Here is a 25,086-nt window from a genome sequence, read left to right on the forward strand (position 1 = left end):
TTTCCATAGGTACGATACTCGATTTAGATGGAGAAGCCATAGAAACCATAGTATTTCATAACGAAGCAATTTCTGTGTTAATTTGTCAATGTGAGGGACCGAGGGATGCAGTAATGAAGGAATAGTGCAACGGAATGAAGATACTCGTATCCCAAAAGAAAATCCTGTCGTTTCCATAGAAACGTTACTCGACTTGGAAATAGATGTCATAGAACACATAGTATTTCATAGCAACGCAATTTATGTGGTAAATCGTCAATGTGAGGGAGCGAGGGAAGCAGTAAAGAAGGATTAGTGCATCGGATAGGAGAAAATGAGATAATCGTAACCCAAAAGAAAATCCTGTAGTTTCCATACAAACGTTACTCGATTTACAATTTGATGTCATAGAACCCATAGTAATTCACAGCGATGCAATTTCTGTGTTAATTCGTCAATGTGTAGGAACGAATGATGCAGTAAAGAAGGAAGAGTGCATCGGAAACGAGATAGTCGTATCCCACAAGAAAATTCAGTCGTTGCCATCGATACTTTTCTCGGTTTATAAGGTGATGTCATAGATCCCTTAGTATTTTATAGCGACGCAATTTCTGTGTTAATTCGTCAATGTGAGGGAGCGAGGGATGCAGTATAGAAGGAATAGTGCATCGGAAAGGAACTACTCGTATCCCAAAAGAAAATCCTGTCGTTTCCGTCGAAACGTTTCTCGATTTAGAAGGAGATGACATAGAACCCATAGTATTTCATAGCGACGCCATTTGTGTGTTCATTCGTCAATGTGAAGGAACGAATGATGCAGTAAGGAAGGAAGAGTGCATCGGAAACGAGATACTCGTATCCCAAAAGAAAATCCTGTCGTTTCCGTCGAAACGTTTCTCGATTTAGAAGGAGATGTCATTGAACCCATAGTATTTCATAGCGACCCAATTTCTGTGTTAATTCTTCAATGTGAGTGAGCGAGGGATGCAGTAAAGATGGAATAGTGCATCGGGGAGGAGATACTCGTATCCGAAGAGAAAATCCTGTCGTTTCCATAGAAATGCTACTCGATTTAAAAGGCGATGTCACAGATCCCACAGTATTTCATAGCGACGCAATTTCTGTGTTAATTCGTCAATGTGAGGGATCGAGGGATGAAGTAAAGAAGGAATATTGCAACGGATAGGGGATAATGAGATAATCGTAACCCAAAAGAAAATCCTGTAGTTTCCAAATAAACGTTACCCGATTTACAAGTAGATGTCATAGAACCCATAGTAATACACAGCGACGCAATTTATGTGTTAAATCGTTAGAGGTAAGGAACGAGTAATGCAGTAAAGAAGGAAGAGTGCATCGGAAAGGAGATAGTCGTACCCCACATGAAAATCCAGTCGTTTCCATCGACACGTTTCTCGATTTAGGAGGTGATGTCATATAACACATAGTATTTCATAGCGACGCAATTTCTGTGTTAATTCGGCAATGTGAGGGAACGAGGGAAGCAGTAAAGAAGGAATTGTGCATCGGAGGGGGGATACTCGTCTCCCCAAAGGATATCCTGTCGCTCCCATAGAAACGTTACTCGATTTAGAAGGAGATGTCATAGAGCCCGTGGTATATCATAGCGACCAAATTTTTGTGTTAATTCGTCAATCTGAGGGAGCGAGGGATGCAGTAAAGAAGGAATAGTGCATCGGATAGGTGATAATGAGATAATCGTAACCCAAAAGAAAATCCTGTATTTTCCATAGAAACGTTACTCGATTTAGAAGGAGATGTCATACAACCTATAGTATCTCATAGCGACGCAATTTCTGTGTTATTTCGTCAATGTGGGGGAGCGAGGGATGTAGTAGTGAAGGAATAGTGCATCGGAAAGGACATACTCGTATCCCCAAGGAAAATCCTGTCGTTTCCATAGAAACGTTACTCGATTTAGAAGGAGAAGTCATAGAACCCATAGTATTTCTTAGCCCCGCGATATCTCTGATAATTCGTCAATGTGAGGTAGCAAAAGATGCAGTAACGAAGGATTTTTGCATCGGGGTGGAGTTACTCGTATCCGAAAAGAAAATCCTGTCGTTTCCATAGAAACGTTACTCGATTTAGAAGGAGAAAACATAGAACCCATAGTATTTCATAGCGACGCAATTTCTGTGGTAATTCGTCAATGTGAGGGAGCGAGGGATGCCGCAAAGAAGGAATAGGGCATCGGAAAGGAGATAGCCGTATCTCAAAAGACAGTATTTTCGTTTCCATAGAAAGGTTACTCGATTTAGATGGAGAAGTCATAGAACCCATAGTATTTCTTAGCCCCGCGATATCTGTGAGAATTTGTCAATGTGAGGTAGCAAAAGATGCAGTAACGAAGGAATAGTGCATCGGAAAGGAGATACTCGTATCCCAAAAGAAAATCCTGTCGTTTCCGTCGAAACGTTTCTCGATTTAGAAGGAGATGTCATAGAACCCATAGTATTTCATAGCGACCCAATTTCTGTGTTAATTCTTCAATATGAGTGAGCGAGGGATGCAGTAAAGATGGAATAGTGCATCGGGGAGGAGTTACTCGTATCCGAGGAGAAAATCCTGTCGTTTCCATAGAAATGTTACTCGATTTAAAAGGCGATGTCACAGATCCCACAGTATTTCATAGCGTCGCAATTTCTGTGTTAATTCGTCAATGTGAGGGATCGAGGGATGCAGTAAAGAAGGAATAGTGGAACGGATAGGGGATAATGAGATAATCGTAAGCCAAATGAAAATCCTGTAGTTTCCATATAAACGTTACTCGATTTACAAGTAGATGCCATAGAACCCATAGTAATACACAGCGACGCAATTTATGTGTTAAATCGTTAAAGGTAAGGAACGAGTAATGCAGTAAAGAAGGAAGAGTGCATCGGAAAGGAGATAGTCGTACCCCACAAGAAAATCCAGTCGTTTCCATCGACACGTTTCTCGATTTAGGAGGTGACGTCATAGAACACATAGTATTTCATAGCGACGCAATTTCTGTGTTAATTCGACAATGTGAGGGAACGAGGGAAGCAGTAAAGAAGGAATTGTGCATCGGAGAGGGGATACTCGTCTCCCCAAAGGATATCCTGTCGCTCCCATAGAAACGTTACTCGATTTAGAAGATGTCATAGAGCACGTGGTATATCATAGCGACCCAATTTTTGTGTTAACTCGTCAATCTGAGGGAGCAAGGGATGCAGTAAAGAAGGAATAGTGCATCAGATAGGTGATAATGAGATAATCGTAACCCAAAAGAAAATCCTGTATTTTCCATACTAACGTTACTAGATTTAGAAGGAGATGTCATACAACCTATAGTATCTCATAGCGACGCAATTTCTGTGTTATTTCGTCAATGTGGGGGAGCGAGGGATGCAGTAATGAAGGAATAGTGCATCGGAAAGGACATACTCGTATCCCCAAGGAAATTCCTGTCGTTTCCATAGAAACGTTACTCGATTTAGAGGGAGAAGTCATAGAATCCATAGTATTTCTTAGCCCCGCGATATCTTTGATAATTCGTCAATGTGAGGTAGCAAAAGATGCAGTAACGAAGGAATTTTGCATCGGGTTGGAGATACTCGTATCCGAAAAGAAAATCCTGTCGTTTCCATAGAAACGTTACTCGATTTAGAAGGAGAAAACATAGAACCCATAGTATTTCATAGCGACGCAATTTCTATGTTAATTCGTCAATGTGAGGGAGCGAGGGATGCAGTAAAGAGGGAATTGTGTATCGGAGAGGAGATACTCGTATCCCAAATGAAAATCCTGTCGTTTCCATGGAAACGTTACTCGATTTAGAAGGAGATGTCATAGAGCCCGTGGTATTTCATAGCGACCCAATTTTTGTGTTAATTCGTCAATGTGAGGGAGCAAGTGGTGCAGTAAAAAAGGAATGGTGCATCGGAAACGACATACTCGTATCCCCAGGGAAAATCCTGTCGTTTCCATAGAAACGTTACTCGATTTAGAAGGAGAAGTCATAGAACCCATAGTATTTAAAAGCGACGCAATTGCTGTTGTAATTCGTAAATGTGAGGGAGCAAGGGTTGCAGCAAAGAAGGAATAGGGCATCGGAAAGGAGATAGCCGTATCCCAAAAGACAGTCCTTTCGTTTCCATAGAAACGTTACTCGATTTAGAAGGAGAAGTCATAGAACCCATAGTATTTAAAAGCGCCGCAATTGCTGTTATAATTCGTAAATGTGAGGGAGCAAGGGATGCAGCAAAGAAGGAATAGGGAATCGGAAATGAGATAGCCGTATCCCAAAAGACAGTCCTTTCGTTTCCATAGAAACGTTACTCGATTTAGATGGAGAAGTCATAGAACCCGTGGTATTTCATAGCGACTTAATTTTTGTGTTAATTCGTCAATGTGAGGGAGCAAGTGGTGCAGTAAAAGAGGAATGGTGCATCGGAAAGGAGATACTCGTAACCCATAAGAAAATCCTGTAGTATCCATAGAAACGTTACTCGATTTAGAAGGAGAAGTCATAGAACCCATAGTATTTCTTAACCCCGCGATATCTGTGATAATTTGTCAATGTGAGGTAGCAAAAGATGCAGTAACGAAGGAATAGTGCGTCGGAAAGGAGATATTCGTATCCCAAAAGAAAATCCTGTCGTTTCCATAGAAATGTTACTCGATTTAGAAGAAGATGTCATAGAACCCATAGTATTTCATAGCGACGCCATTTGTGTGTTCATTCGTCAATGTGAAGGAACGAATGATGCAGTAAAGAAGGAAGAGTGCATCGGAAAGGAGATAGTCGAACCCCACAAGAAAATCCAGTCGTTTCCATCGACACGTTTCTCGATTTAGGAGGTGATGTCATAGAACACATAGTATTTCATAGCGACGCAATTTCTGTGTTAATACGACAATGTGAGGGAACGAGGGAAGCAGTAAAGAAGGAATTGTGCATCGGAGAGGGGATACTCGTCTCCCCAAAGGATATCCTGTCGCTCCCATAGAAACGTTACTCGATTTAGAAGGAGATGTCATAGAGCCCGTGGTACATCATAGCGACCAAATTTTTGTGTTATTTCGTCAATCTGAGGGAGCGAGAGGTGCAGTAATGAAGGAATAGTGCATCGGATAGGTGATAATGAGATAATCGTAACCCAAACGAAAATCCTGTATTTTCCATAGAAACGTTACTCGATTTAGAAGGAGATGTCATACAACCTATAGTATCTCGTAGCGACGCAATATCTGTGTTATTTCGTCAAGCTGGGGGAGCGACGGATGCAGTAATGAAGGAATAGTGCATCGGAAAGGACATACCCGTATCCCCAAGGAAAATCCTGTCGTTTCCATAGAAACGTTACTCGATTTAGAAGGTGAAGTCATAGAACCCATAGTATTTAAAAGCGACGCAATTGCTGTTATAATTCGTAAATGTGAGGGAGCAAGGGATGCAGCAAAGAAGGAATAGGGCATCGGAAAGGAGATAGCCGTATCTTAAAAGACAGTCCTTTCGTTTCCATAGAAACGTTACTCGATTTAGAAGGAGAAGTCATAGAACCCATAGTACTTAAAAGCGCCGCAATTGCTGTTATAATTCGTAAATGTGAGGGAGCAAGGGATGCAGCAAAGAAGGAATAGGGCATCGGAAAGGAGATAGCATTATCCCAAAAGACAGTCCTTTTGTTTCCATAGAAACGTTACTCGATTTAGATGGAGAAGGCATAGAACCCATAGTATTTCTTAGCCCCGCGATATCTGTGATAATTTGTCAATGTGAGGTAGCAAAAGATGCAGTAACAAAGGAATAGTGCATCGGAAAGGAGATATTCGTATCCCAAAAGAAAATCCTGCCGTTTCCATAGAAACGTTACTCGATTTAGAAGAAGATTTCATAGAACCCATAGTATTTCGTAGCGACGCCATTTGCGTGTTAATTCGTCAATATGAGGGAGCGAGGGATGCAGTAAAGAAGGAATAGTGCATCGGATAGGTGATAATGAGATAATCGTAACCCAAAAGAAAATCCTGTATTTTCCATAGAAACGTTACTCGATTTAGAAGGAGATGTGATACAACCTATAGTATCTCATAGCGATGCAATTTCTGTGTTATTTCGTCAATGTGGGGGAGCGAGGGATGCAGTAACGAAGGAATAGTGCATCGGAAAGCACATACTCGTATCCCCAAGGAAAATCCTGTCGTTTCCATAGAAACGTTACTCGATTTAGAAGGAGAAGTCATAGAACCCATAGTATTTCTTAGCCCCGCGATATCTGTGATAATTCGTCAATGTGAGGTAGCAAAAGTTGCAGTAACGAAGGAATTTTGCATCGGGGTGGAGATACTCGTATCCGAAAGGAAAATCCTGACGTTTCCATAGAAACGTTACTCGATTTAGAAGGAGAAAACATAGAACCCATAGTATTTCATAGCGACGCAATTTCTTTGTTAATTCATCAATTTGAGGTAGCAAAAGAAGCAGTAACGAAGGAATAGTGCATCGGAAAGGAGATACACGTAACCCATAAGAAAATCCTGTCGTATCCATAGAAACGTTACTCGATTCAAAAGGAGAAGTCATAGAACCCATAGTATTTAAAAGCGACGCAATTGCTGTTATAATTCGTAAATGTGTGGGAGCGAGGGATGCAGCAAAGAAGGAAAAGGGCATCGGAAAGGAGATAGTCGTATCCCAAAAGTTAGTCCCATCCTTTCCATAGAAACGTTACTAGATTTAGATGGAGAAGTCATAGAACCCATAGTATTTCTTAGCCCCGCGATATCTGTGATAATTTGTCAATGTGAGGTAGCAAAAGATGCAGTAACGAAGGAATAGTGCATTGGAAAGGAGATACTCGTATCCCAAAAGAAAATCCTGTCGTTTCCATAGAAACGTTACTCGATTTAGAAGAAGATGTCATAGAACCCATAGTATTTCATAGCAACGCCATTTGTGTGTTAATTCGCCAATATGAGGGAGCGAGGGATGCAGTGAAGAAGGATTAGTGCATCGGATAGTAGAAAATGAGATAATCGTAACCCAAAAGAAAATCCTGTAGTTTCCATACAAACGTTACTCAATTTACAAGTAGATGTCATAGAACCCATAGTAAATCACAGCGACGCAATTTCTGTGTTAATTCGTCAATGTGAAGGAAGGAATGATGCAGTAAAGAAGGAAGAGTGCATCGGAACCGAGATAGTCGTATCCCACAAGAAAATTCAGTCGTCTCCATCGATACGTTTCTCGATTTAGAATGTGATGTCATAGATCCCATAGTATTTCATAGCGACGCAATATCTGTGTTAACTCGTCAATGTGAGGGAGCGAGGGATGCAGAAATGAAGGATTAGTGAATCGGAAAGGTGTTAGGGGTATCCCAAAAGAAAATTTTGTCGTTTCCATTGAAACGTTACTCGATCTAGAAACACATGTCATAGAGCCCATAGTATTTCATATCGAAGCAATTTCTGCGTTAATTCGTCAATGTGAGGGAAGGAGGGATGCAGTAAAAATGGATTAGTGCATCGGAAAGGAGATAGTCGTACCCCACAAGAAAATCCAGTCGTTTCCATCGTCACGTTTCTTGATTTAGGAAGTGATGTCGTAGAAAACATAGTATTTCATAGCGACGCAATATCTGTGTTAATTCGACAATGTGAGGGAACGAGGGAAGCAGTAAAGAAGGAATTGTGCATCGGAGATGGGATACTCGTCTCCCCAAAGCAAATCCTGTCGTTTCCAAAGAAACGTTACTCGATTTAGAAGGAGATGTCATAGAGCCCGTGGTATATCATAGCGACACAAAATTTGTGTTAATTCGTCAATGTGAGGGAGCGAGGGATGCAGTAAAGTAGGAATAGTGCATCGGATTGGGCATAATGAGATAATCGTAGCCCAAACGAAAATCCTGTATTTTCCATAGAAACGTTACTCGATTTAAAAGGAGATGTCATACAACCTATAGTATCTCATAGCGACGCAATTTCTGTGTTATTTCGTCAATGTGGGGGAACGAGGGATGCAGTAATGAAGGAATAGTGCATCGGAAAGGAGATACTCGTATCCCCAGGGAAAATCCTGTCGTTTCCATAGAAACGTTACTCGATTTAGAGGGAGAAGTCATGAAACCCATAGTATTTCTTAGCCCCGCGATATCTGTGATAAATCGTCAATGTGAGGTAGCATAAGATGCAGTAACGAAGGAATTTTGCATCGGGGTGGAGATACTCGTATCCGAAAAGAAAATCCTGTCATTTCCATAGAAACGTTACTCGATTTAGAAGGAGAAAACATAGAACCCATAGTAATTCCTAGCGACGCAATTTCTGTGTTAATTCGTCAATATGAGGGAGCGAGGGATGCAGTAAAGAAGGAATTGTGTATCGGAGAGGAGATACTCGTATCCCAAATGAAAATCCTGTCGTTTCCTTGGAAACGATACTCGATTTAGAAGGAGATGTCATAGAGCCCGTGGTATTTCATAGCGACCCAATTTTTGTGTTAATTCGTCAATGTGAGGGAGCAAGGGGTGCAGTAAAGAAGGAATGGTGCATCGGAGAGGAGATACTCGTATCCCAAAAGAAAATCCTGTCGTTTCCAAAGAAACGTTACTCGATTTAGAAGGAGATGTCATAGAGCCTGTGGTATTTCATAGAGACCCAATTTTTGTGTTAATTCAACAATGTGAGGGAGCGAGGGGTGCAGTAAAGAAGGAATAGTGCATCGGATAGGGGATAATGAGATAATCGTAACCCAAAACGAAAATCCTGTAGTTTCCATACAAACGTTACTCGATTTACAAGTAGATGTCATTGAACCCATAGTAATTTACAGCGACGCAATTTATGGGTTAATTCGTCAAAGTGAAGGAAAGAGAGATGCAGTAAAGAAAGAAGAGTGCATCGGAAAGGAGATAGTCGTATCCCACAAGAAAATCCAGTCGTTTCCATCGACACGTTTCTCGATATAGAAGGTGATGTCATAGAACCAATAGTATTTCATAGCGACGCAATTTCTGTGTTAATTCGTCAATGTGAGGGAGCGAGGGATGCAGTAAAGAAGGAATTTTGCATCGGAGAGGAGATACTCGTATCCCAAAAGAAAATCCTGTCGTTTCCAAAGAAACGTTACTCGATTTAGAAGGAGATGTCATAGAGCCTGTGGTATTTCATAGAGACCCAATTTTTGTGTTAATTCAACAATGTGAGGGAGCGAGGGGTGCAGTAAAGAAGGAATAGTGCATCGGAAAGGAGATACTCGTAACCCAAAAGAAAATCCAGTATTTTCCATAAAAACGTTACTCGATTTAGAAGGAGATGCCATACAATCTATAGTATCTCATAGCGACGCAGTTTCTGTGTTATTTCGTCAATGTGGGGGAGCGAGGGATGCAGTAATGAAGGAATGGTACATCGGAAAGGAGATACTCGTATCCCCAAGGAAAATCCTGTCGTTTCCATAGAAACATTACTCGTTGTTGAAGGAGATGTCATAGAACCCATAGTAATTCATAGCGACGTAATTTCTGTGTTAAATCGTCAATCTGAGGGAGCGAAGGAGGCAGTAAAGAAGGAATAGTGCATCGGAAAGGAGATAGTCGTACCCCACAAGAAAGTCCTTTCGTATCCATAGAAACGTTAATCGATTTAGATGGAGAAGTCATAGAACCCATAGTATTTCTTACACCCGCGATATCTGTGTTAATTCGTCAATGTGAGATAGCGAGGGTTTCAGTAAAGAATTAATAGTGCATTGGTAAGTAGATACTCGTATCCCAAAAGGAAATCCTGTAGTTTCCATAGAAACGTTACTCGATTAAGAAGGAGATGTCATAGAACCCATAGTAATTCATAGCGACGCTACTTCTGTGTAATTCGTCAATATGAGGGAGCGAGGGATGCAGTAAAGAAGGAATTGTGCATCGGATGGGAGATAATGAGATAATCGTAACCCAAAAGAGAATTCTGTAGTTTCCATACAAACGTTACTCGATTTACAAGTGGATGTCATAGAACCCATAGTAATTCACAGCGACGCAATTTCTGTGTAAATTCGTCAATGTGAATTAACGAGGGACGCAGTAAAGAAGGAAGAGTGGATCGGAAACGAGATAGTCGTATCCCACAAGAAAATTCAGACGTTTCCATCAACACGTTTCTCGATCTAGAAGTGATGTCCTAGAACCCATAGTATTTCATAGCGACGCAATTTTTGTGTTAATTCGACAATGTGAGGGAGCGAGGGATGCAGTAAAGAACAAATTGTGCATCGGAGAGGAGATACTCGTATCCCAGAAGAAAATCCTGTCGTTTCCATAGAAACGTTACTCGATTTAGAAAGAGATGTCATAGATCCCATAGTATTTTATAGCACCGCCATTTTGTGTGTTAATTCGGCAATGTGAGGGAGCGAGGGATGCAGAAAAGAAGGAATAGTGAATCGGAAAGGAGTTAGAGGTAACCTAAAAGAAATTTTTGTCGTTTCTATAGAAACGTCACACGATTTGGGAGGAGAAGTCATAGAACCCATATTATTTTATAGCAACTTAATTTCTATGTTAATTCGTCAATGTGAGGGAGCGAGGGATGCAGTAAAGAAGGAATAGTGCATCGGATAGGGGATAATGAGATAATCGTAACCCAAAAGAAAATCCTGTAGTTTCCATACGAACGTTACTCGATTTACAAGTAGATGTCATAGAACCCATAGTAATTCACAGCGACGCCATTTATGTGTTAATTCGTCGAAGTGAAGGAACGAGGGATGCAGTAAAAATAGAAGAGTGCATCGGAGAGGAGATAGTCGTATCCCACAAGAAAATCCAGTTGTTTCCATCGACACGTTTCTCGATTTAAAAGGTGATGTCACGGAACGCACAGTATTTCATAGCGACGCAATTTCTGTGTTAATTCGTCAATGGGAGGGAGCGAGGGATGCAGTAAAGAAGGAATAGTGCATCGGAAAGGAGACAGTCGTATCCCAAAAGAAGATCCTGTCGTTTCCATAGAAACGTTACTCGATTTAGATGGAGAAGTCATAGAACCCATAGTATTTCTTAGCCCCGCGATATCTGTGATAATTCGTCAGTGTGAGGGAGCGAGGGATGCAGAAAGGAAGGAATAGTGAATCGGAAAGGAGTTAGTCGTATCCCAAAAGAAAATTTTGTCGTTTCCATAGAAACGTTTATTGATCTAGAAAGAGATGTCATAGAACCCATAGTATTTCATAGCGACGCAATTTCTGTGTTAATTCGTCAATATGAGGGAAGGAGGGATGCAGTAAGGAATGAATAGTGCATCGGAAAGGAGGTAGTCGAATCCCAAAAGAAAATCCTTTCGTTTCCATTGATACGTAACTCGATTTTGAAGGAGATGTCATAGAACCCATAGCATTTCATAGCAATGCAATTTCTGTGTTAATTCGTCAATGTGAGGGAGCGAGGGATGCCGTAAAAGAAGTAATAGTGCATCGGAAAGGAGATAGTCGAATACCAAAAGAAAATCCTTTCGTTTCCATAGAATTGTTGCTCTATTTAGGAGGAGATGTCATAGAACCAATTGTATTTCTTAACGATGCATTTTCTGTGCTAATTCGTCAATGTGAGGGTGCGAGGGATGCAGTAAAGAAGGAATAGTGCATCGGAATGGAGATACTCGTATCCCAAAAGAAAATCCTGTAGTATCGATAGAAACGTTACTCGATTTAGAACGAGATGTCGTAGAACCCATAGTAATTCATACCGACTCAATTTCTGTGTTAATTCGTCAATGTGAGGGAGCGAGGGTTGCAGTAAAGAAGGAAGAGTGCATCGGAAAGGAGATACTCGTATTCCACAAGAAAATCCTGCTGTTTCGATAGAAACGTTTCTCGATTTAGAAGGAGATGTCAAAGAACACATAGTATTTCATTGCGAAGCAATTTCTGTGTTAATTCGTCAATGGATGGGAGCGAGGGATGCAGTAAAGAAGGAATAGTGCATCGGAAGGGAGATAGTCGTATCCCAAAATAAAATCCTGTCGTTTCCATAGAAACGTTACTCGATTTAGAAGGAGATGTCATAGAACTCCTAGTATTAAATAGCGACGCAATTTCTGTGTTATTTCGTCAATGTGGGGGAGCGAGGGATGCAGTAGTGAAGGAATGGTGCATCAGAAATGAGATACTCGTGTTCCCAAGGAAGATCCGGTCGTTTCCAGAGAAACGTTACTCGTTGTTGAAGGAGATGTCATAGAACCCATAGTATTTCATTGCGACGCAATTTCTGTGACAATTCGTCAATGTGAGGGAGCGAGGGATGCAGTAAAGAAGGAATAGTTCATCGGAAAGGGGGAAGTCGTATCCCAAAAAGAATCATGTCGTTTCCATAGAAACGTTACTCGATTTAGAAGAAGATGTCATAGAACCTATTGTATTTCATAGCGATGCAATTTCTGTATTAATTCGTCAAAGTCAGGGTGCGAGGGATACAGTTAAGAAGGAATAATGCATTGGTAAGTACGTACTCGTATCCCAAACGGAAATCCTGTAGCTTCCATAGAAACCTTACTCCATTATGAGGGAGATGTCATACAACCCATAGTAATTCATAGCGACGCTATTTCTGTGTTAATGCGTCAATATGAGGGAGCGAGGGATGCAGTAAAGAAGGAATAGTGCATCGGATAGGAGATAATGAGATAATCGTAAACCAAAAGAAAAACCTGTAGTTTCCATACAAACGTTACTCGAATTACAAGTAGATGTCATAGAACACATAGTAATTCATAGCGACGCAATTTCTGTGTTTATTCGTCAATGTGAGGGAGCGAGGGATGCAGTAAAGAAGGAATTCTGCATTGGAGAGGAGATACTCGTATCCCAAAAGAAAATCCTCTCGTTTCCATACAAACGTTACTCGATTTAGAAAGAGATGTCACAGATCCCATAGTATTTTATAGCGACGCAAATACTGTGTTGTTTCGTCAATGTGAGGGAGCGAAAGTTGCAGAAAAGAAGGGATAGTGAATCGGAATGGAGTTAGTCGTATCCAAAAAGAAAATTTTGTCGTCTCCATAGAAACGAGACTCGATCTGGAAAGAGATGTCATTGACCCATAATATTACATAGCGACGCAATTTCGGTGTTAACTCGTCAATGTGAGGGAAGGAGGGATGCCGTAAAGAAGGAATGGCGCATCGGATAGGAGATACTCGTATCCCAAAAGAAAATCCTGTCGCTTAGATAGAAACTTCACTTGATTTAGTAGGAATAGTCATAACACACATAGTATTTCATAGCGACGCAATTTCCTTGTTAATTCGTCAATGTGAGGGAGCGAGGGATGCAGTAAAGAAGGAATAGTGCATCGGAAAGGAGATACTGGTATCCCAAAAGATAATCCAGTAGTTTCGATAGAAACGTTACTCGATTTAGAACGAGATTTCGTAGAACACATAGTAATTCATAGCGACGCTATTTCTGTGTTAATTCGTCAATGTGGAGGAACGAGGGATGCAGTAATGAAGGAATAGTGCATCGGTACGGAGATACTCGTATCCCAAAAGAAAATCCTGTCGTTTCCATAGAAACGTTAATCGATTTAGATGGAGAAGTCATAGAACCCATAGTATTTCGTAGCCCCGCAATTTCAGTGTCAATTCGTCAAGGTGAGGGAGCGAGGGATGCAGTAAAGAATGAATTGTGCATCGGATAGCAGATACTCGTAATCCCCCCCCCCCCCCCCCAAAAAAAATCCTGTCGTTTTTATAGAAACGATACACGATTTAGAAGGAGAAGTCATTGAACCCATAGTATTTCATAGCGTCGCAGTTTCAGTATAAATTCGTCAATGTGAGGGAGCGAGGGATGCAGTGAAGAAGGAAAAGTGCATCGGAAAGGAGATAGTCGTGTCCCAAAAGAAAATCCTGTCGTTTCCATAGAAACGTTATTCGATTGTGAAGGAGATGTCATATAACCAATAGTATTTCATATCGCCGCAATTTCTATATTAATTCGTCAATGTGATAGAGCGAGGGATGCAGTGAAGAAGGAAGAGTGCATCGGAAAGGAGATAGTCGTTTCCCAAAAGAAAATTGTGTCGTTTCCATCGAATCGTTTCTCGATTTAGAAGGAGATGTCATAGAACCCATAGGATATCGTGTCGACGCAATTTCTGTGTTAATTCTTCAGTGTGAGGGAGCGAGGGTTGCAGTACCGAAGGATTTGTGCATCGGAGAGGAGATAGTCGTCTCCCAAAAGACTGTCGTTTCCATTGAAACGTTACTCTATTTAGAAGGCAATGTCATAGAACACATAGTATTTCATGGCGCCGCAATTTCTGTGTTAATTCGTCAATATGAGGGAGCGAGGGATGCAGTAAAGATGTAATAGTGCATCGGAAAGGAGATAGTCGTATCCCAAAAGATGGTCCTGTCGTTTCCATAGAAACGTTACTCGATTTAGATGGAGAAGTCATAGAACCCATAGTATTTCATAGTCCCTCAGCTTCAGTGTCAATTCGTCAAGGTGAGAGAGCGAGGGTTGCAGTAAAGAATGAATTGTGCATCGCATAGGAGATACTCGTATCACAAAAAAAAAATTCATGTCGTTTTTATTGCAACGTTACTCTATTTAGAAGGAGATGTCATTGAACACATAGTATTTCATAGAGAAGCAATTTCTGTGTTAATTCGTCAATGTGGGGGAGCGAGGGATGCAGTAAAGAAGGAATAGTGCATCGGAAAGGAGATAGACGTATACCAAAAAAAGGAAATACCATAGAACCCATAGTATTTAATAGCGACGCAATTTCTGTGTTAATCCGTCAATGTGAGGGAGAGAGGGATGCAGTAAGGTAGGAATTGGGCATCGGGAAGGAGATAGTCGTCTCCCAAAAGAAAATCCTGTCGATTCCATAGAAACGTTACTCGATTTAGAAGGAGATGTCGTAGAACCCATAGTATTTCATAGCGTCGCAATTTCAGTATAAATTCGTCAATGTGAGGGAGCGAGGGATGCAGTGACGAAGGAAGAGTGCATCGGAAAAGAGATACTCGTTTCCCAAAAGAAATTCCTGTCGTTTCAATAGAAACGTTACTCGATTGTGAAGGAGATGTCGTAGAACCCATAGTATTTCATAGCGTCGCAATTTCAGTATAAATTCGTCAATGTGTGGGAGCGAGGGATGCAGTGAAGAAGGAAGAGTGCATTGGAAAGGAGATAGCCGTATCCCAAAAGAAAATCCTGTCGTTTCCATGGAAACGTTATTCGATTTAGATGCAGAAGTCATAGAACCCATAGTATTTCTTAGCGACACAATTCCTGTGTTAATTCGTCAATGTGGGGGAGCGAGGGATGCAAAAAAGAAGGAACAGTGCATCGGAAAGGAGGTAATCGCGTTCCAAAAGACAATCCTGTCGTTTCCATTGAAACGTTATGCGATTTAGAAGGAAATGTCATAGAACCCATAGTACGTCATGGCGACGCAATTTCTGTGTTAATTCGTCAATGTGAGGGAGCGAGGGATGCAGTAAAGAAGGAATAGTGCATCGGAAAGGAGATACTCGTATCCCAAAGGAATATCCTGTCGTTTCCATAGAAACGTTACTCGATTTAGAAAGAGATGTCATAGAACCCATAGTATTTCATAGCGACGCAGTTTCTGTGTTAATTCGTCAATGTGAGGGACCGAGGGATGCACTAAAGAAGGAATAGTGCATCGGAAAGGAAATACACGTATCCCAAAAGAAAATCCTCTCGTTTCAATTGAAACGTTAGTCGATTTAGGATGAGATGTCATAGAATCCATAATATTTCATCGCCACGCTATTCCTGTGTTAATTCGTCAATGTGCATGAGCGAGTATGTAGTAAAGAAGAAATAGTGCATCAAAAAGGTGATATTCGTATTCCAAAAAAAAAAACCTGTCGTATCCATAGAAACGTTACTCGATTTAGAAGGAAATGTCATAGAACCCATAGTATTTCACAGCAGCGCAATTTCTATGGTAATTTGTCAATGTGAGGGAGCGAGGGAATGCAGTAAAAAGGGAATAGTGCATCGGAATGGAAAGAAAAAAAATAGCATCTCATTTCATAGAAGCGTTACTCGATTTTGAAGGAGATGTCATAGAACCCATAGTTATTCATAGTGACGCAATGTCTGTGTTAATTCGTCAATGTGAGAGAGCGAGGGATGCAGTAAAGAAGGCATAGTGCATCAGAAAGGAGATACTCGTATCCCAAAAGAAAAACCTGTCGTATCCATAGAAACGTTACTCGATTTAGAAGGAAATGTCATAGAACCCATAGTATTTCACAGCAGCGCAATTTCTATGGTAATTTGTCAATGTGAGGGAGCGAGGGAATGCAGTAAAAAGGGAATAGTGCATCGGAATGGAGATTTTCGGATCACAAAAGAAAATCCTGTCGTTTCCATAGAAACGTTACTCGATTTAGAAGGAGAAGTCATAGAACCCACAGTATTTCATAGCGACGCAATTTCAGTGTTAATTCGTCAATGTGAGGGAGCGAGGGATGCAGTAAAGAAGGCATAGTGCATCGGAAAGGAAATACTCGTATCCCAAAAAAGAAATCCTGTCGTTTTCATAGAAGCGTTACTCGATTTACATGGAGAAGTCATAGAATCCATAGTATTTCATGTTGTTGTTGTTGTGGTCTTCAGTCCTGAGACTGGTTTGATGCAGCTCACCATGCTGCTCTATCCTGAGCAAGCTTCTTTATCTCCCAGTACCTACTGCAACCTACATCCTTCTGAATCTGCTTAGTGTATTCATCTCTTGGTCTCCCTCTACGATTTTTACCCTCCACGCTGCTCTCCAATACCAAATTTGTGATCCCTTGATGCCGCAAAACAAGTCCTACCAACCGATCGCTTCTTTTAGGTATGTTGTTCCACAAACATCTCTTCTCCCCAAACCTATTCAATTCCTCCTCATTAGTTACATGATCTACCCACCTTGTCCTCAGCATTCTTCTGTAGCACCACATTTCGAAAGCTTCTATTCTCTTCTTGTCCATGTTTCACTTCCACACATGGCTACACTCCATACAAATACTTTCAGAAACGACTTCCTGACACTGAAATCCATACTCGATGATAACAAATATCTCTACTTGATAAATGCTTTCCTTGCCATTGCCAGTCTACATTTTATATCCTCTCTACTTCGACCATCATCAGTTATTTTGCTCCCCAAATAGCAAAACTCCTTTACTACTTTAAGTGTCTCATTTCCTAATCTAATTCCCTCAGCATCACCCGACTTAATTTGACTACATTCCATTATACTCGTTTTGCTTTTGTTGATGTTCATCTTATATCCTCCTTTCAAGACAATGTCCATTCCGTTCAACTGCTCATCCAAGTCCCTTGCTGCCTCCGACAGAATTACAATGTCATTGGCGAACCTCAATGTTTTTACTTCTTCTCCATGAATTTTAATACCTACTCCGAATTTTTCTTTTATTTCCTTTACTGCTTGCTCAATATACAGATTGAATAACATCGGGGACAGGCTACAACCCTGTCTCACTCCTTTCCCAACCACCGCATCCCTTTCATGCCCCTCGACTCCTATAACGGCCATTTGGTTTCTGTACAAATTGTATATAGCCTTTCGCTCCCTGTATTTTACCCCAGCCACCTTCAGAGTTTGAAAGAGAGTATTCCAGTTAACATTGTCAAAAGCTTTCTCTAAGTCTACAAATGCTAGACACGTAGGTTTGACTTTTTTTAATCTTTCTCTAAGATAAGTCGTTAGGTCAGTATTGCCTCACGTGTTCCAGCATTTCTACGGAATCCAAACTGATCTTCCCCGAGGTCCGCTTCTACCAGTTTTTCCATTCGTCTGTAAAGAATTCCCGTTAGTATTTTGCAGCTGTGACTTATTAAACTGATAGTTCGGTAATTTTCACATCTGTCAACACCTGCTTTCTTTGGGATTGCTGTAAAGAAGGAATAGTGCATCGGAACGGAGTTAGTCGTGTCCCAAAACAAAATCGTGTCGTTTCCATAGAAACGTTACTCGATTTGGAAGGAGATGACATAGAACCCATAGTATTTCATAGCGAAGCAATTTCTGTGTTAATTCCTCAATGTGAGGGAGCGAGGGCTGCAGTAAAGAAAGGATAGTGCATCGGAAAGGAGGTAGCCCTATCCCAAAAGAAAATCCTGTCGTTTCCATAGAAACGTTACTCGATTTAGAACGAGATGTCATAGAACACATAGTATTTCATAGCGGCGCAATATCTGTGTTAATTCGTCAATATGAGGGTGCGAGGGATATAGTACTGAAGGAATAGTGCATCGGAAAGGAGATACTCGTATCCCAAAAGAAAATCCGGTCGGTTCCATAGAAACGTTACTCGATTTAGAAAGAGATGTCACAGAACCCATAGTATTTCATAGCGACGCAAATTCTGTGTTGATTCGTGAATGTGAGGGAGCGAGGGCTGCAGAGACGAGCAGTAGTGCATCGGAAAGGAGATGCAATAAAGAAGGAATAATGCCTCGGAAAAGAGATAGACGTAACCCAATTGAAAATCCTGTCGTTTCCATAGAAACGTTACTCGAATTAGAAGGAGATGTCATAGAACCCATAGTATTTCATACCGACGCGATTTCTGTGTTAATTCGTCAATGTGAGGGAGCGAGGAATGCAGTAAAGAAGAATTAGTGCATCGGAAAGGAGGTACTCGTACCGCAAAAGAAAATCCTTCGTTTCCATAGAAACGTTACTCGATTCAGATGGAGAAGTCATAGAACCCATAGTATATCATAGCGACGCAATTTATGTGTTAACTCGTAAATGTGCGGGAGCGACGGATGCAGTAAGGAAGGAGTAGAGCATCGGAATGGACATAATGTGTAACGACAACTGTACATATAAAAAATTTTTTTTTCTTTATGAATGTAGATAAATTAATGTAAGCAATGTTTTGAACATCTTCTTCGGTTCGTATCGTTATGTGAAAGAAACTGTGAGCAACTTTTGAAAATGAATGTTGTTATTTATGTTAGATTTCAAGCAATGTGATAATCAAAATTAAGAGTACTTAATGTTAAAACTATTGTAAGATGTGAAAATTGTAATTTATACACTTGGTCCATACGTAGGTAATGCAGTAGGATATGTGTAGTAGAAAACCTGTGGTGAATACCCTACCTGTAGGGGAGCGGGAGCCGGTGGAGGCAGGCGAGGCGGGAAAACGCACACTGGGCGCGGTTCGGCACGACGGGTTCAGTATAACAGTCGGAGGCGAGCAACAGTCGGAGTTGGGAATCGGTCAGAGGAACACGTACTCTACCGAGGCGGCTATCCAGGAAAAGTGGATTCCATTGAGCCTCGGATGAACCGATTCCAACGACTACTTGGCATGGCTATATTCTGAGGCACAAAATTGGAAAGATAACGACGCTAAGAAGATGGAAAGTGCCGATGTAGTGTGAGCATTAGCCGTGCTTGTATGTGCGCCGTGCTGCCCGCTATCTCGATGCCCGCCAACCGCCACACCGACTAGCACAGGTCAAACATTTATTTCATCTTTAGAAGTGTATCTGTGTGGACCAATGTCGAAACTGTTGCTAACTGTTCAATAATAACGTGACTTTTACCAGAATTGCCTTAGCCGTGACTTATCCTGACCACTGACCTAGACAGGATCCTTACCTCGTATTGTGCAACCCGAGTATCCTGAACTGAAAGTTTAAAGTTAGTGTCAATAAGATTAATCAGCAGTCAAACCTTTGCTATTAAGAAGTTTACAGTTCTGTGTGTTATTACAATTGTTGGTAAAGAACAAAAGTATGACTAAATTGGAAGAGAGGTTTTTTTTTTGGATTGAGTTAGCGATGTTATTTAATTAATTTGAGACAGAAATAATGACAGTTAAATTATTCAGAAATAAGACAAAAGAGTAGTTATCCATAGATTGATAATTTTTAGTGTTAATTTGCCTTCAGAACTTAATAGTTTCAGTATAACGACCATAACAGTTTCAGCCCCCCCCCCCTTCTTTTGTCCATTTTTTCAAACCTTGAAATGTGCTGATCAGACTTGACCAGTAAAGCTAAATTCTATATTAATCCTAAGTGTATTAGTGTTTTTCCATCCTTAATAGTGACATTGTGTGTTTACTTTCAAGATTGTCGAGGCTAGGGCATTCTACGCCCGATTTCAGTCTGATCAATATACAAAATGCAGTTCGTAGTAATCATTGCTGTGTGGTGTTGTGTAAATTTAGCTCGTCCAAACTAGTACAAAAAGAGAAAACTTTAGTTCAGTGGATTTTTCTGGTTCCAAACTTTGCCATATAACACATCATTACTACGTGTTACTATGCTGGTACATGCACCCACTTGTACAACGAAAAACTCAGTCATTGCCTAAGTAGGCTGGCGACCGAATTATTAATTATAGGTAGCATCTACTGTGTGTACTTCTAGTCCATGCGAAAGAGTAATTATACTTTACTTTTGCTTGATGCATCACTGTAGTTACTGACTGAGTATAAGTCCGATCTTGCTTCTATTAGGTACACGCGGTCAATTAATGTACTAATATCCTTGTTTATAAGCTCGTGAACTTATTGCAGTACAGGCTTTATAGAGCTAACGTACGTCCGAGCAGGGCGGTAGCGTTACAAGTGGTATCCCAAAAGAATATCCTGTCTTTTCCATTGAAACGTTACTCAATTTAGAAGGAGATGTCATAGAACCCATAGTATTTCATAGTGTTGAAATTTCTGTGTTAATTCGTCAATGTGAGGGAGCGAGGGATGCAGAAAAGAAGGAATAGTGCATCGGAGAGGAGATACTCGTATCCCAAAGAAAATCCTGTCGTTTCCATCGAAACGTTACTCGATTTAAAAGGAGCTGTCATAGAACCCATAGTAATTCAAAGCGACGCAATTTCTGTGTTAATTCGTCAATATGAGGGGCCGAGGGATGCAGTAAAGAAGGAAGAGTGCATCGGAAAGGAGATCCTCATTTCCGATAAGAAAATCTTTTAGTTTCCGTAGAAACGTTACTCAATTTAGAAGGAGATGGCATAGAACACATAGTAATTCATAGCGACGAACTTTATGTGTTAATTCGTCAATGTGAGGGAGCGAGGGATGCAGTAAAGAAGGAAGAGTGCTTCGGAAAGGAGATAGTCGTATTCCAAAAGAAAATACTGTCGTTTCCATCGAAACGTTTCTCGATTTAGAAGGAGCTGTCTTAGAACCCATAGTATTACACAGCGACGCAATTTCTGATTTTATACGTGAATGTGAGAAAGCGAGGGATGCAGTAATGAAGGAATAGGGCATCGGAAAGGAGATCCTCGTTTCCGATAAGAAAATCCTGTAGTTTCCATTGAAACGTTCCTCGATTTTGAGGGAGATGGCATAGAACACATAGTAATACATAGCGATGAACTTCATTTGTTACTTCGTCAATGTGTGGGAGCGACGGATGCAGTAAAGAAGGAAGAGTGCATCGGAAAGGAGATACTCGTATCCCAAGAGAAAATACTGACGTTTCCATAGAAACGTTACTCGATTGAGAAGGAGATGTCATAGAAACCATAGTATTTTTATAGCGTGGCAATTTCTGTGTTGATTCGTCAATGTGAGGGAGCGAGGGATGCAGTAAAGAAGGAACAGTGCATCGAAGAGGAGATACTCGTAATCCAAAAGAAAATTATGTCGTTTCCATAGAAACGTTACTTGATTTAGAAGGAGATGTCATAGAACCCATAGTATTTCAAAGCGACGCAATTTCAGTGTTAATTCGTCAATGTGAGGGAGCCAGTGATGTAATAAAGAAGGAATAGTGCATCGGAAAGGTGATATTAGTATCCCAAAAAAAAAAGAAATATCCTGTCATTTCATAGAAACGTTACTCGACTTTGAAGGAGATGTCATTGAATCCATAGTATTTCATAGGGACACAATATTGGTGTTAAATCGCCAATGTGAGGGAGCGAGGGAGGCAGTAAAGACGGAATAGTGGTTCGGAAAGGAGATACTCGTATCCCAAAAGAAAATAGAAAATCCTGTAGTTTCCATAGAAACGCTACTCGATTTAGAAGGAGATGTCATAGAACCCATACCATTTCATAGAAACGTTACTCGATTTAGAAGGAGATGTCATAGAACACATAGTATTTCAATGCGACGCAATTTCTGTGTTAATACGTCAATTTGAGGGAGCGAGGGATGAAGTAAAGAAGGAATAGTGCATCGGAAAGTAGCCAGTCGTATCCCAAAAGAAAATCCAGTCGCTTCCATAGAAACGTTACTAGTTTTGGAAGGAGATGTCATAGAACCCATAGAATTTCATAGCGACGCAATTTCTGTGTTAATTCGTCAATGTGAGGGAGCGAGTGATGCTGTAAAGAAGGAATAGTGCTTCGGTATTACATACTCGTATCCTAAAAGAAAATCCAGTCGTTTCCATAGAAAAGTTACTCGATTTAGAAGCAGAAGTCCTAGAACCCATAGTATTTCATAGCGACGAAAATTCTGTTTAATTTTTTAATGTGAGGGAGCGAGGGATGCAGTTAAGAAGGAATAGTGCATCGGAAAGGAGACAGTCGTATCCAATAAGAAATTCCTGACTTTTCCATAGAAACGTTACTCGATTTAGAAGGAGATGTCATAGAATCCATTGTATTTCATAGCGACGCAATTTCTGTGTTAACTGGTCAATAAGAGGGAGCGAGCAGTGCAGGAAAGACGGAATAGTGCATCGGAAATGAAATACTTGTATCCCAAAAGAAAATCATGTCGTTTCCATAGAAACGTTACATGTCATAGGACACATAGTATATCATAGCGACGCAATATCAGTATTAATTCGTCAATGTGAGGGAGCGAGGAATGCAGTAAAGACGGAATAGTGCATCGGAAAAGAAATACTTGTATCCCAAAACAAAATCCTGTCGTTTCCATAGAAACGTGACTCGATGTAGAATGGGATGTCATGGAACCCATAGTATTTCATAGCGACGCAATTTCTGTGTTAATTCGTCAATGTGAGGGAGCGAGGGATGCAGTAAAGAAGGAATAGTGCATCGCAAAAGAGATAGTTGTATCAAAAAAGAAAATCTCGTCGTATCCACAGAAACATTACTCAATGTAGAAGGAGATGTCATGTAACACATAGTATTTCACAGCGACGCAATATCTGTGTTAATTCGTCGATGTGAGGGAGCGAGGGATGAAGTTAAGGGGAAATAGTGCATCGGAAAGGAGATAGTCGTATCAAAAAAAAAAAAAATCCCGCCGTTTCCGTAGATACGATACTCAATTTTGAAGGAGATGTAATAGAACCCATAGTATATCATAGCGACGCAATATCTGTGTTAATTCGTCAAAGTGAGGGAGCGAGGGATGCAATAATGAAGGAATTGTGCATCGGAAAGGAGATAGTCGTATCCCAAAAGAAAATCCTGGCGTTTCCATAGAAACGTTACTCGATTTAGAAGGAGAAATCATAGAAACCATAGTATTTCGTTGCGACGCAATTTCTGTGTTAATTCGTCAATGTGAGGGAGCGAGGGATGCAGTAAAGAAATAATAGTGCATAGGAGAGGAGAGAGTCGTACCCAAAAGAAAATCCTGTTGTTTCCATAGAAACGTTACTCGATTTTGAACGAGTGGTCATAGAACCCGTAGTATTTCATAGACACGCAATATCTGTGTTAATTCGTCAGTATAAGGGAGCGAGGGATGCAGTAAAGGAGGAATAGTGCATCGGAAAAGAAATACTTGTATCCCAAAAGAAAGTTCTGTCGTTTCCATAGAAACGTTACTCGATTTAGAAGGAGAAGTCATAGAACCCGTAGTATTTCATAGACACGCAATATCTGTGTTAATTCGTCAATATAAGGGAGCGAGGGATGCAGTAAAGGAGGAATAGTGCATCGGAAAAGAAATACTTGTATCCCAAAAGAAAGATCTGTCGTTCCCATAGAAACGTTACTCGATTTAGAAGGAGAAGTCATAGAACCCGTAATATTTCATAGCCCCGCAATTTCTGTGTTAATTTTTAAATGTGAGGGATCAAGGGATGCAGTAAAGAAGGAATATTGCATCGGAAAGGAGACTGTCGTATCCAATAAGAAAATCCTTGCGTTTCTATAGAAACGTTACTCGTTTTAGAAGGAGACGTCATAGAACACATTGGATTTTATAGAGACGCAATTTCTGTGTTAATTCGTCTATGTGAGGAAGCGAGGGATGCAGTAAAGAAGGAATAGTGCATCGGAAAAGAAATACTTGTATCCCAAAAGCAAATCATGTAGCTTGTATAGAAACGTTACTCGATGTAGACGGAGACGTCATGGAACACATAATATTTCATAGCGACACAATTTCTGTATTAATTCGTCAATGTGAGGGAGAGAGGGATGCAGTAAAGAAGGAATACTGCATCGGAAAGGAGACAGTCGTATCCCAAAAGAAAATCCTTTCCTATCCATAGAACCGTCACTCGATTTAGAAAAAGATGTCATAGAACCCTTAGTATTTCATAGAAACGCCATTTCTGTGTTAAATCGTCAATGCGAGGAAGCGAGGGATGAAGTAAAGATAAAATAAAGCATCGAAAAGGAGACAGTTGTTTCAAAAAAGACAATCCCGTCGTTTCGATAGAAACGTCACTCGATTTAGAAGGAGGTGTCATATAACCCATAGTATTTCATAGCAACGCAATTTCTGTGTTAATTCGTCAATGTGAGGTAGCGATGGATGCAGTAATGACGGAATAGCGCAACGGAAAAGAGATACTCGAATCCCAAAAGAAAATCCAGTCTTTTCCATAGAAACGTACCCGATTGAGAAGGAGAAATCATAGAACCCATAGAATTTCATAGCGACGCAATTTCTGTGTTAATTCATTAATGTGAGGGAGCGTGGGATGCAGTAAAGAAGGAATAGTGCATCGGAATGGAGTTACTCGTATCCCAAAAGAAAATCCAGTCGTTTCCACAGAAACGCTACCCGATTTAGAAGGAGATGTCACAGAACCCATAGTATTTCATAGCGCCGCAATATCTGTGTTAATTCCTCAATGTGAGGCAGCGAGGGATGCAGTAAAGAAGGAATAGTGCTTCGGAAAGGAGA

Source organism: Schistocerca americana, unplaced genomic scaffold (assembly GCF_021461395.2).
Source record: "Schistocerca americana isolate TAMUIC-IGC-003095 unplaced genomic scaffold, iqSchAmer2.1 HiC_scaffold_14, whole genome shotgun sequence".
NCBI classification, from domain to species: domain Eukaryota; kingdom Metazoa; phylum Arthropoda; class Insecta; order Orthoptera; family Acrididae; genus Schistocerca; species Schistocerca americana.